Below are 10,905 nucleotides of genomic sequence, written 5' to 3'. Positions count from 1 at the left end.
GGATGTTTTGGTTCATTGTCAGGTACTGCGCCATGAGGTGATGCAGTTGCGCATTAAATGCACTAGGGGGCGTTATATCTTTCCATACACGTGTGAGTGCTGTTTTTAGAAGAACACTAAGGTCGATTTCAGGTTTGCTCCCTCACCTGTCCATCACGGCACAACATCCACCCTCGACCAATGGAAACAGGAGGGGGCGGTCCGTTGCTAAGGAGGAGGTTTGGTTGAGCCGCTCGCTCGCAGCCATTCAGCGGCGGTGGCCGAAGCGATTGGGCTACGTGAGTCTTTCGCAGCGCTTTCTGTGGAATTTGAATTATTTTCCTCGGAGGGGGCTGACGCGCGCGGCTCCGCGGCGGGGAGGGGGTGGAATACGTGACGGCATACCGTCTGTCTCGACCTGGTGGTCACAGGTAAGGTGTATTCTATTCATACGCTTCCTCTCGCTCGCTTTCGCTGTGTCTTCAATTAGCTCGCTAGCACGTCGAGCTAAGCGTATGTTTTCGGATGGAGCTGCGTTAGCGCTACTTCAACCACCCAGTTCGCTTTAAAAAGCCGTCAGATGACAGACTCGTGCGCAGTCGACACACAAGTCCCACTGAATTAGCCTTTGGAAATGTCCAATCAGTTCATTTAAAGAATAGGGGAGATGTGGTAATGCCGTACGGGTACCGCAAGTAATCTACCTGGACGAGGTGAGCTTTTATCGGGGCGTAAACGTTTCACTTGTCACCTGACTTCCGGGTTGTGAGACGTCGTTACTGTGTGTGTACGTGAATGCAATTAAGTGTTTCTGGATGAGTCTGTATGGAACTACCTAAGTGTATACTTTTTTTTGTGAATGATTGTGTGTTTTGTATGCTAAAGTGTGCGCGTGTACGAATTAAATGTCTGTGCTTGTGCTTTTGCACCCTCGTCCGTCATATGTTTTGAAGTATCTGCCGTGACCGAGTCTAGAACTCATACTCTGCAATTCTGTTCGAAGTAAAAAAGGCGTGAATCAAAATTATCTTAATAAAATAAAATAAGTATCCCCACATGTTAAATTTTAATGTGGCTGTGAGTCAGCAGTAGTTTAAACCAGGGGAGTAGAATATTGTATTCATGACTTCAGAAATGAGGAAAATTAAAAAAGAAATCCTGCAATGCTGCAATAGCCGATCACATGATCGGCTTGGAACAATTCTATTGTATTTGCATATGTTGGCATATGTTTGCGTCAATGTATAAGAACAAATTGTGTGTGTGTAAATGTGTGTATAACAGACTTGACAGTGATTCTCAATTATTTTTTGTTCCAACGCCCCAGGAGGTAGACATTATTTCACCCCCCATGAAATCGCCACGCCACGGCGACTATAGTTTAGTTTGTCAATAAATTGTTATAAGTACACCGCTGCATAATATTGTATCCTTCTTAACAAAAACAAAAAAAGAACAAATATAGCTCAACTTACAACATTCAAAAACTTTATCGACATGTTTTGTAGCCTGTCGCAGAACATATTTAAAGTGCATTCATTTGCCTAAAATTAAAATAAACAAATGATCACCGCTGCCACCTACTGTAGTGGATGTGCAATTATGTTATATTCTTGTACGGCAAAAAAATAGCTAAGTTCCACAGGTCACACGTGACCCCAAAGACATCTCCAGGGGGCGGGGCCCGGACCATTGTTTGAGAAGGACTGATAAATTGAGTGTGTGGTTTGTATGTATAGTAAGCGTGTCTATGTGTACGTGTGTGAATTCATGTGTGTGTATGATTGTGCCTTTGTGTGAGTTTGTGTGCAGGCGTTGATTTGCTCGCGCTTATGTGTGTGTCAAAAATGGCACTGCGGTGTGTGGATGATTAGGTTTATAAATACGCCATCTATTTATATGTCTGATGATGAGCCAGCGTGATATGAATGGGCGAAAGAAAGCTGCACCAAGGGAGACGCTCAGTGTTTGGAAGCACATGTTGAATTCTGCCCGAGTAATGATGCAACACAGGTTGATAAACTTGCTGCGCAACCGTGAAGCAATCACAGGGCCTCAACTTTTTTTTCTTCTTAAACTGAGATGGAGCGAACCTACTCGTGGAGGTTATGGATGAAGAGATGCCAATAGGACAAATAAATTAGCGATGAATGTGCACCCCAATCCTCGAAAAATGTTCAACTGCCGTTATTAGCAGTTTAAAATAGGCTTTATGGTTACCGGTTTGACGCTTTATCGTGTTTTTAAAAACTCAAGGTTTCAATAACGGCTAAGAAAGGCTGTAATCGATAATCAGCTCATTTTATTTTTGGAGGGAGCGAACCAGAAGAGAGCGGAGGGGTGAGCAGTTACACATGCAGGGGGAGGAGCTAAGGAGCAAGATGAAAGAAATGTTGCAAACAAAGATGCTTTCTTGCTCTTTTGATTTATATGCATTGTCCTGAAAAATAAAATGGTGCCAGTGGGTACTATTTAGCCCCAAGGATAACATGAGTACACTGCGGGTTTGCTGTGAAAAAAGCTCACCAGGGAAGAGACATTGTGACTTACTAAGAACAATTAAAACAGAAGAAGAGTGTAGTGTTAAACCTTTTATTCATCAAAAGGTTTATTTTGCACCAAATAATCTTTTATTTTGTTTTTAAAATAAAATAGTGCCCCATGAAAAAAAAAAATGCTGTTTTTAATTACTGTACCCAAATATTTCAAAACAAGTCATTTTAGAGCTCTAATTTTAATACCGTGATGCTACAATAGCTTATAAAGCCACACACACTCAAAAGTTATAGCTAGTGAGGACGGCGACCCCAGTAATGCCTGCACCTCACATACACATTTTTTGGTTACTAATTTAACATTGTTTTTTATCGGCCTCATTGATAGAGGAATACTTGTTGGAATAATCTATTCTAAAATTTGCTAGCTCCACCTCTTGCCTGAAAACGCTCAGCAAAATCCCGCTTCCACTGGTTTATTTATAAATAATGCATAGGCTGATAAATGGCGGGCATTTTTTTTTTCAGGATCTCTGTGTGAAAGAGGGTTTGGGATTGGTCGAGTTATTTTTAGCCGGGATTTCGACTCTAGTCCCATTTTCGATGTCTATTGTCTCAGAAAGTCAGATTAATGAATAATGTGGCGACAAAGTCCTGCAGACAATAGTAGGATGCACAGGAACAAACTCCTCCGGAGGTTTGCCATAATTTGCTTCAAATTGCAAACGGGCTAAATCACTCGTATAGCGTTTTTCTACCTTGGCTGTTCGAAGCGCTTCACACAATTACCTCATCTCGCGACTGATGACACACCATCAGGAGCAACTGGGGGTTCGATATCTTGCTCCAGCATGCTTCCGCAGGGTCGCAATGGCCGGGGATCGAACTCACAACCTCTAGGCCGGGAAACGACCACTCTGTCACTCAGCCACGCCACCCCAAAAGTCCCTAAAAGTAAAAGTTTTACACAATATCTGTATCAACACCAGCATATTCTTTTGATAAGAGCTTCTGGCAAGTTTCACACTTACGCTCTTGTGTAAAGTATGTTTTAAAAAAAAAACAGGAATAATGAAGATTAGCGATAGATCGATTATCGGCCGGGCCGATTGTCGGGGCCGATATTTGGCATTTTGACGATTATCAATATCAGCCTTTTTTTTTTTTTAACTCTTAAGGCCGATAAATTAAAAGCTGGTTTATTTTTTGGCTTGCTGCAGCACACTTCTCTCTCTCTCTCTTTGCTGTGCTGGTGGCCGTCCTGCAGCAGCAGATTGGCCCGTCAAGTGTTTATCTTTCAAATTTTTGACACCATTTTACCCCTTTTTTTTTTTTTTCCAATAAATGAATGTCCGCTTCAAATATCGGTTATCGACCTCCATGACTACTAATAATCGGTATCGGTCCTGTAAAAAGCATATTATCACAAATGAAGATCAACTTTTTTTTTTTCTTGCTCTCAAGTGGGACGGACTAAATTTCTGTAAAGAGACAAAAAAAAAATAATGAAATCTGATATCTGCAGATTGGAATCAGGATAAAAATTGTATACATGTAATGTCTACATTGGAGTTGTGTCCATTTGTAAATGAGCCCAAGAATTGTGGCGGTTGCCCTCGTTTACATCAATGGAAGTGTGTAATGTTTTCTACTTGAGTGAAAGTATGTACCATATGACTTCTTGTCAACGTTGACGTGGCGGTTGCCTCTCGTGATCATTGCGTTCACGAAAACTGCCATGTTCAATTCCCGCAGCATTTCATGTGTTGCACCCCAACCCCGAGCGGCACATTGAAACTGCTGCCAAACTGATCCTATTTTAGTCTGGCGGCATCCAATCAGGGTCATCTTGATTGTAAAACTCTCGTTGGCCGCGCTCCTGACCGGCTCAGAATAGTCAGCGCCGAAGACTTCTCTTCTTTCTGATGAGCTTTCAATACGAGTTCCTCAACCAGAAAGCTGCGTTGACATTGCGAGTCCAAGCGTCCCACTCCAAATGCGCCCCCGTTGACCACATCCTGATCGTCAAACGCCGTTTGGGGTTCTTGTTTTCTTTGGCCGTGCTCGTTCCGAGAAAGCGAATCAACAGGAGAGGGCGCATCATTTTACGAGTGCGCCCATTTGGGACTTTTATCTTTAGCTCCTAATTAGGTCCAAGGGGCTTTGAGCTCCTCTTATGTCGCCGCCTGTTAAAATCTGTGAGGTGTGTGTGCCATGTGTGTGCGTGCTTTTCAGGTTGTGTGCAGAAGGAGGCTGAGGCGTCTCTCCTTTTTGTTCTGTACATAGAGCGATACCTGAGCCCTCATGCTTTATTCACACCCGCCGATCTGTAATTAAGATGACTCGGCTAGGGAGGATGGGCGCTCGACGTCATCGCGCAAGGGACGTCGGGTTCGTTAGGCAAATGGCTGTTCTATTAGTGGCATAATAGCCGTTTTCTCACGTCAATGGATCTGTTTCTGGGACACTTGTTCCCCAGGAACCCGATGATATCAAATGTTGTACCTTCATGACATGACAAGACATAGTTAAACTCTAGCGAATAAGATCAAAACTAAAATGAATGTAATTTTCTACATGAGATTTTGGGGTAGATTTCATTTAGTTTATTTCGGTCTTACTGAACGGCTGCACAGAAGAAGGAAGTTTGTTTGGGAATTGTAGTTTATTTCCCTTTTATATGCAATACTTATTCTTTTAAAATCTTGCGCTCAACAAATACCTCATATTGTATAAAAAAAAACTAATACTAATTCTAATAAAAACTAAAAACACAACTAAGCATTTTAAAACGAATTGAAACTTCTTTATTTGAAAAACAAAAGTCATAATGAAATAAAAACGTACAACACGGAAACATCAACACTATTCTAACCTTGGACCAGACAAAATTGGCTTACAAAAAACAAAAATAACCTGCATTTGAAGTAATTTGTTATATCAGTATGCAATCAACTTCCCCCTCATCAAGTTTAAAAAAAAGAAAAAAAAAAAGTTGATTAAAATTGAACAGTGGAAATTTGGCACTCTTCTCAGTGGTGTGTCTAATTTAGAAGGCATGTTTAATTTATTTGAACTTTTCAAGGAGTTTCAATATGGCAACAAAGTTGCTAATTTAAAACGCTGAGCTTTTGTAAATGAGCTCAACTCTGTGAGCAGCAAGTGGAGGTAGAGTGTGTCAGCAGGCCTGCGCTTTGAACTACAGAAACCACGAAATAAAACAAGTAATTGAGTGAGCGGGGGGGGGGGCGAAACAGGAAATCCTCCTGACAATACTGTTCTGTTACTACTTTCCTTTTTTGAAAGTGACTGTTTTCACACTTACTGACTGCAATGCAAAGCGAGTGTAGTGGTACATGCTGTTAGGGGTGCAATGATCACTCAATTAATCGACAACTAATCGATTATCAAATTAATCGATAATTATTTTTGCTAATCGATTAATTTCGCAGAGATCTTGTTTCATGTAAAAATGTCAGAAATCCTCAGACTTTCCCTACGATTAACTTTTTTTTTCTCAAAATAAGACATTTGCAACTACGTGTAAACTCTGCTTTTACTTTGGAAAACAACTTTTGCCGATTTTCTGACAGAACTTACGGGCCAAACCTGGAACTGAATCGGAATTAAATGACATTTTTGCATTTTCTTCCCTAACAATTTGGAGCAATGTCCTGTTTTTCAATAAATGGATGGAAATTTAACAGAGTTTTTAAAAAAAATTTTTTTTAATCAAATTTGTTGGATAATCGACATCAATGATTAATCGATGATGAAAATAATGGTTCGTAGCAGCGCACATGCTGAGACATAATCGGGTGGGCAACCGACGTAAATACTGTTCCATTTAATGAACACGGAGAGAACTCTTTGTGTGTTCAAATTCATTAACAAACCTTTTAAAAGGTGTGTTTTAGTATCGTTTTATATTTTATCGTCTCTGTACTACCAATTGTTCGTGAGTCTGGAACGGATCCATCGTAGTTCAACAGGCTTTCACCATCAACTCAAATTAATTGAAAACAAAAAAAAGTGCCAAGCGTCTAAACGAGGCCCATGTGGACTAGCGGGTACTTTGCTTTCCAGCAGAACCAATAAGAGGCCCGCCGGGCTCGTGCGAGTGTTGAACAATGGCCCCGCTGTACCCACTGTCCATTTGGCCGCCTCCGTGCCGCATTTCTGCAAGGGGCATCGGCGCCTTTTTGCTCGGTGAGGCGTGTTGATGAGCGGGTCGGTGCCTGGCGGTCTCCGACCCGCTCATGCCCACAGCGCCTGCGCCTCACCGGGCCCGCGGGGGCGGCCAGTGTTCCTCATTAATCGGCGGGTCGGGTCGTGGTGGATCAAAGGTGTCCTGGCAGATTGTGCCGCCCTCGTACTTTTCCAAACGGTCTCATCCTCAGACCTGGGCCTTTTTATATTTGATGACGCTTATTAGGGAAGATAAGCCTGAGCTGTGCACCGCAGTGTAACTCCAGCATTGAATTATTAATTTTTTTTGCCGGCTGTTGTTATTTTTCCTCATAATACAATATGGGATAAAGATAGTGTTGATGATGTTAGAAAATTCTGCACCAAAAATCAGCAGAAATTTGGCGATTTTAACAGATTTCTTTTTCTCTGTTGTAAGATTAAACATATAATAATGGATAAAATATTTTCAAGCAGTCATATGTTCTGCCTGTAATTCACATTACTTGACCATTAAAATGACTAAAAATGAAGTTATTTTATTAGGGTTAGTCTTTTTTTTTATTTTTCTTATTATTCCTCTGAGAATCAGTCTCATGATTTTATTCTGCCAAATATCCAACTTGGCTGATTTTATTTTATTTTTTTCCATTTCTTCAGACAAACAGAGGTTCTTTTTTACTCTACTAGTTTCGACGTGCAACTGCTGTCTTCTTCAGGAGCTTTAAAAAAAAAAAGTCCTCTGATGATCCAATCACATCCAGGTGCCATCACTGGTGGCATTCGTTTGTCTGGGAAAAAAAAAAAAATCAACCAAAAAAGAAGCCAAGTTGAATTTTGTGACTATCCAACTTGGCATCGGCCACAAAAAAAATCCACATTGGGTCAGGCCTTTTTTTTCTTTTTTTTCCCCATTACCGTTTGCCTTAATTTTCATCTCCTTGAACCGTCATCACGAGTCGCTTTCCTCACGTTTGCACGCATTTTTTGCAATAAATCAGATTGATTGAGGTTAATTGATTTTGTGAGCAAGATGCAGTACACACTCTTAGAGAGCGCTGCTTTGCCTTCGAGGTCACGTTTTACTATAAAAGCCTCGCTAACGTCACTCGGCCAGGTAGCGCTGGCAGCCTGGCGTAAATCTGCTTGAGTATTTAAATTCCGCAGACGTCCGCCTCTTGACAAATAGCCCGGGCGGGATGAGAGCTGCGCTCAAGTACGTGAACGGCATTCCTGACATACATGAGCGGCATAACAGCCGTTACCACTCTTTAGAAACATTTTTTTTTTTTTTTTTTTTAAATCGCACCGTTTTTAGATTCAAGCATTGTCATTTATGTTTTATTTTGATGAGTTCACACCTAAACCAAGTGTGGTGTTAGGCAAAAGTGTGTATTTATGGGTTTCGGCCAGGCCAGTGAGATGGTGCAAGATTGCAAGTATGTTCGCCCTGCGTGAATTTCCTGTTCTGCCATCCTCTCATCACTCCTGCTGCTTCGACAGACATTGCGATGCACACACCCACACACACACACAGGCTTTGTTTTCCGCCTCGTCATCGCTGCGTTTGACAGAGATCCCGCAAAAATGGCTTTATCAGAGCTGAAACAGAAGAGCATTAGTCAGCGTTTGCCTTTCACACAGAACTCAGCAAAGATGGGAATTGGCTGCCACTGTGGCCAATGTCCAGCGTGCACATTTCAACAGTTCACCGCGGCCGTGCGTCCGTTCACGATGGTCTTGAGCAAGGCCAAAATGCGTGGGTGGGCATTGTTTCAGTCACGGCCCAAAAAAATCAGGAAGCCTGAAATTAGCGAAAATTGGTTGAATAGTATATTTCCACAATTGAGTACTACATACTTTTTCAGCAATAATCTTAAAAATATGTACAATACAGGGTTATACTAATTTGGGATTTTACACTATATGATACATTTTATGCCGTTTTGACTTTTTTCAAAAAAAATTAAGTCAATTTTAATTGGCTCTGAACAAGGTTGTTAGTTTTTATTAGTTTGTTCATTTTTTTTCCAATGATAATTAGTTTTAATATTAGTTTTCGTTTTTATGACTAAGTGCAGTATTTGTGTAGTGCGGGGGTGGGCAAACATTTTGATTGGCGGGCCACAATGGGTTCTAAAATTTGACAGAGGAGCCGGACCAGGAGCAGAATGATGGAGTGTTTTGGTAACCTCACCTCATTGGCGAAAAAAAAAAAAACATAATAAAATTTAATTTTAAATGAAAGTGAACAAAAGCATTACAACAATATATATGGCTTTGAAAAAACACAGTATTTAGAATATAAAACATTAACAAGGTTTATTCATTGAATTTTTTTCAAGTTCGGCGGACCCGACTAAAACGTTTAATGGGCCGCATGTGGCCCACGGGCCGTAGTTTGGCCACACCTGGTGTAATGCAAGATAAATAAGGGGAAAAAGGTCACTAATTATTGTGTAATAAAGTAGTAAACTGTAATTCTCTAACAACTGTTTGACTTTCCAGCTTTTGTATGGACATACCGAAATGCTGAAATAAATAATCCATTTAGAACGTAATGTATGACATGAAATCAAAACGAGGAAAACAAAATACATTTTTGATGTAATTGCAGATAGTCTTAGTTAGTTTTATAAAGGTAAGCTCTAGTTTCTTAATTTATTTTTTTTTCAAGTGTTTTCATGCCATTTATTGTATGTGGGAAAAGATTGTTTATAAAATTCGTCTTGAAACAAACGAGCCAAAATCCAGAGCACTACTATTCTGCAAGACTGGCTTTTATTTTATTATTTTTTTTGTAAACCATGTGTGCTTGTCTATAAGTATGAGTGTTACGTCACCCACACTCCCATGTGCAACGTGTCAGCAGCTATCAGTGGTGCACTGATGAGTTACTTTGCCGTTTTATAGCCCACGTGCAAGTCGGCAAGGTAACCTGGATTGTAAACCTTGGTCTCGCATCAGCATTTGTTCCGGGAGGTTCTAGAAAATGTGCTCACGCTTGTGTGAGTTTAATAGATCACGTATTAACCGCACTTTGCCACACCGTCCTGGTCAATATGTAACGGTGGCTTCTGCTTCCGAAGGGTCAAATGCTACGCTAACGGAGCATAGCCCGTGTGTGGCTTCGTCGACAAGTTTTAATAATGGAGAGAGACTTTTTGGCCGGAGGCCTTGAGAAGCAGGCGTGCTTTGTCTTTTTTAGAAAGCTAAGTGGATTTCGGGAGTGATAAAAAGGGCAATGTCTTCAAGGTTCCCCGGCTAAACTGAGATTGACTGGCTTTTAGTAAATCAAGTGGGGTTGGTCAAGTCAATGATTGTGTTGATCAATTGGACATTTTTTATCTGGATTTTTTTATTTTTTTGGTTTTTAGATTTATTTTTTATTTTTTTAAGCAGCTTCCATAGTTTAAAGTGTATCCCCACTGACTCTGGACTGTTTTCCACTAACGGCATGTTTTTATTTGCACTCTTTCTATGGAAGGTGATGTTTGGAAAATTGTTTCAAAACTAGTTTGTCATCATTGAAAATTAAAGGGGACGTCAAGTCAAAAATTGTCATCACAAGAATATGTTCTTTGCATCCCCCACGAGTCGAAACACGCCATTCTGTTTAACTATTGCATTTGTGGAATATGAATTCAGCATAAAAATCCATCTGCTCTTGTCCATCTCCGGGGTCCACCATTTTATTCCTTCCACTTGCGCTCGACTGAAAATGCCGAAGGGTTTAGGCAGAGCTAGGAAGTTTACTCTATTTTATCCGCGACCTGGGCAGCCTAATGTCATCGTCCCTCCGTCCTTATTCATAAAATAAACGTCCTGCGTCCCCCTCCATCCTCGTCCTTTAAAGCTAAAATAAGCTAATTTCCTATTCCTATCCATATATCATAATTTCCGGACTACCAAACACACCTGATTAAAAGCCACAATCGCTAGAAACTGATTTGTACATATATTAGCCGCTCTGGAAAATAGCCACGGGTCTCCACATTATTAAGTGGGGTAATATCTGTATTATAAACGAAGCAAACTCACAGATGAACTCGGGCCACCCATCCCTTTGCTCAAATAAAATTTAAAATGATTCTTTTGGCTCTCAATTGCTTCTTCACTAAGCCGACTTCAAGTCTCACTCCTGCTCGTACGCTCACTCTCTCTCTCTCTCTCTCTCTCTCTGTCTCTCTCTGTCTCTCTCTGTCTCTCTCTCTCACTCACGATTACAGGGACAGATGACAAC

General features: G+C 40.9%; 1 protein-coding gene across 3 annotated transcripts in view; it reads left to right on the top strand.

Annotated features, from left to right (window-relative positions):
• The first annotated feature begins 237 nt into the window (after positions 1-237).
• numb (NUMB endocytic adaptor protein) overlaps positions 238-10,905 on the top strand; it is a 36,974-nt gene continuing 26,306 nt past the window's right edge. For 2 of the 3 annotated variants that reach the window (XM_088312807.1, XM_088312790.1), the window contains exon 1: positions 238-410. The gene's annotated coding sequence lies outside the window, so the exon portion shown is untranslated. The remainder of the gene's footprint in view (positions 411-10,905) is intronic. The other variant, XM_088312798.1, reaches the window with a different exon arrangement.

Source organism: Idiotropiscis lumnitzeri, chromosome 1 (assembly GCF_059441095.1).
Source record: "Idiotropiscis lumnitzeri isolate Australia: NSW breed Sydney's pygmy pipehorse chromosome 1, RoL_Ilum_1.0, whole genome shotgun sequence".
Lineage (NCBI taxonomy): Eukaryota > Metazoa > Chordata > Actinopteri > Syngnathiformes > Syngnathidae > Idiotropiscis > Idiotropiscis lumnitzeri.
The sequence above is the reverse complement of the archived record's forward strand: the minus strand, read 5'-3'. Positions and strand labels throughout refer to the sequence as shown.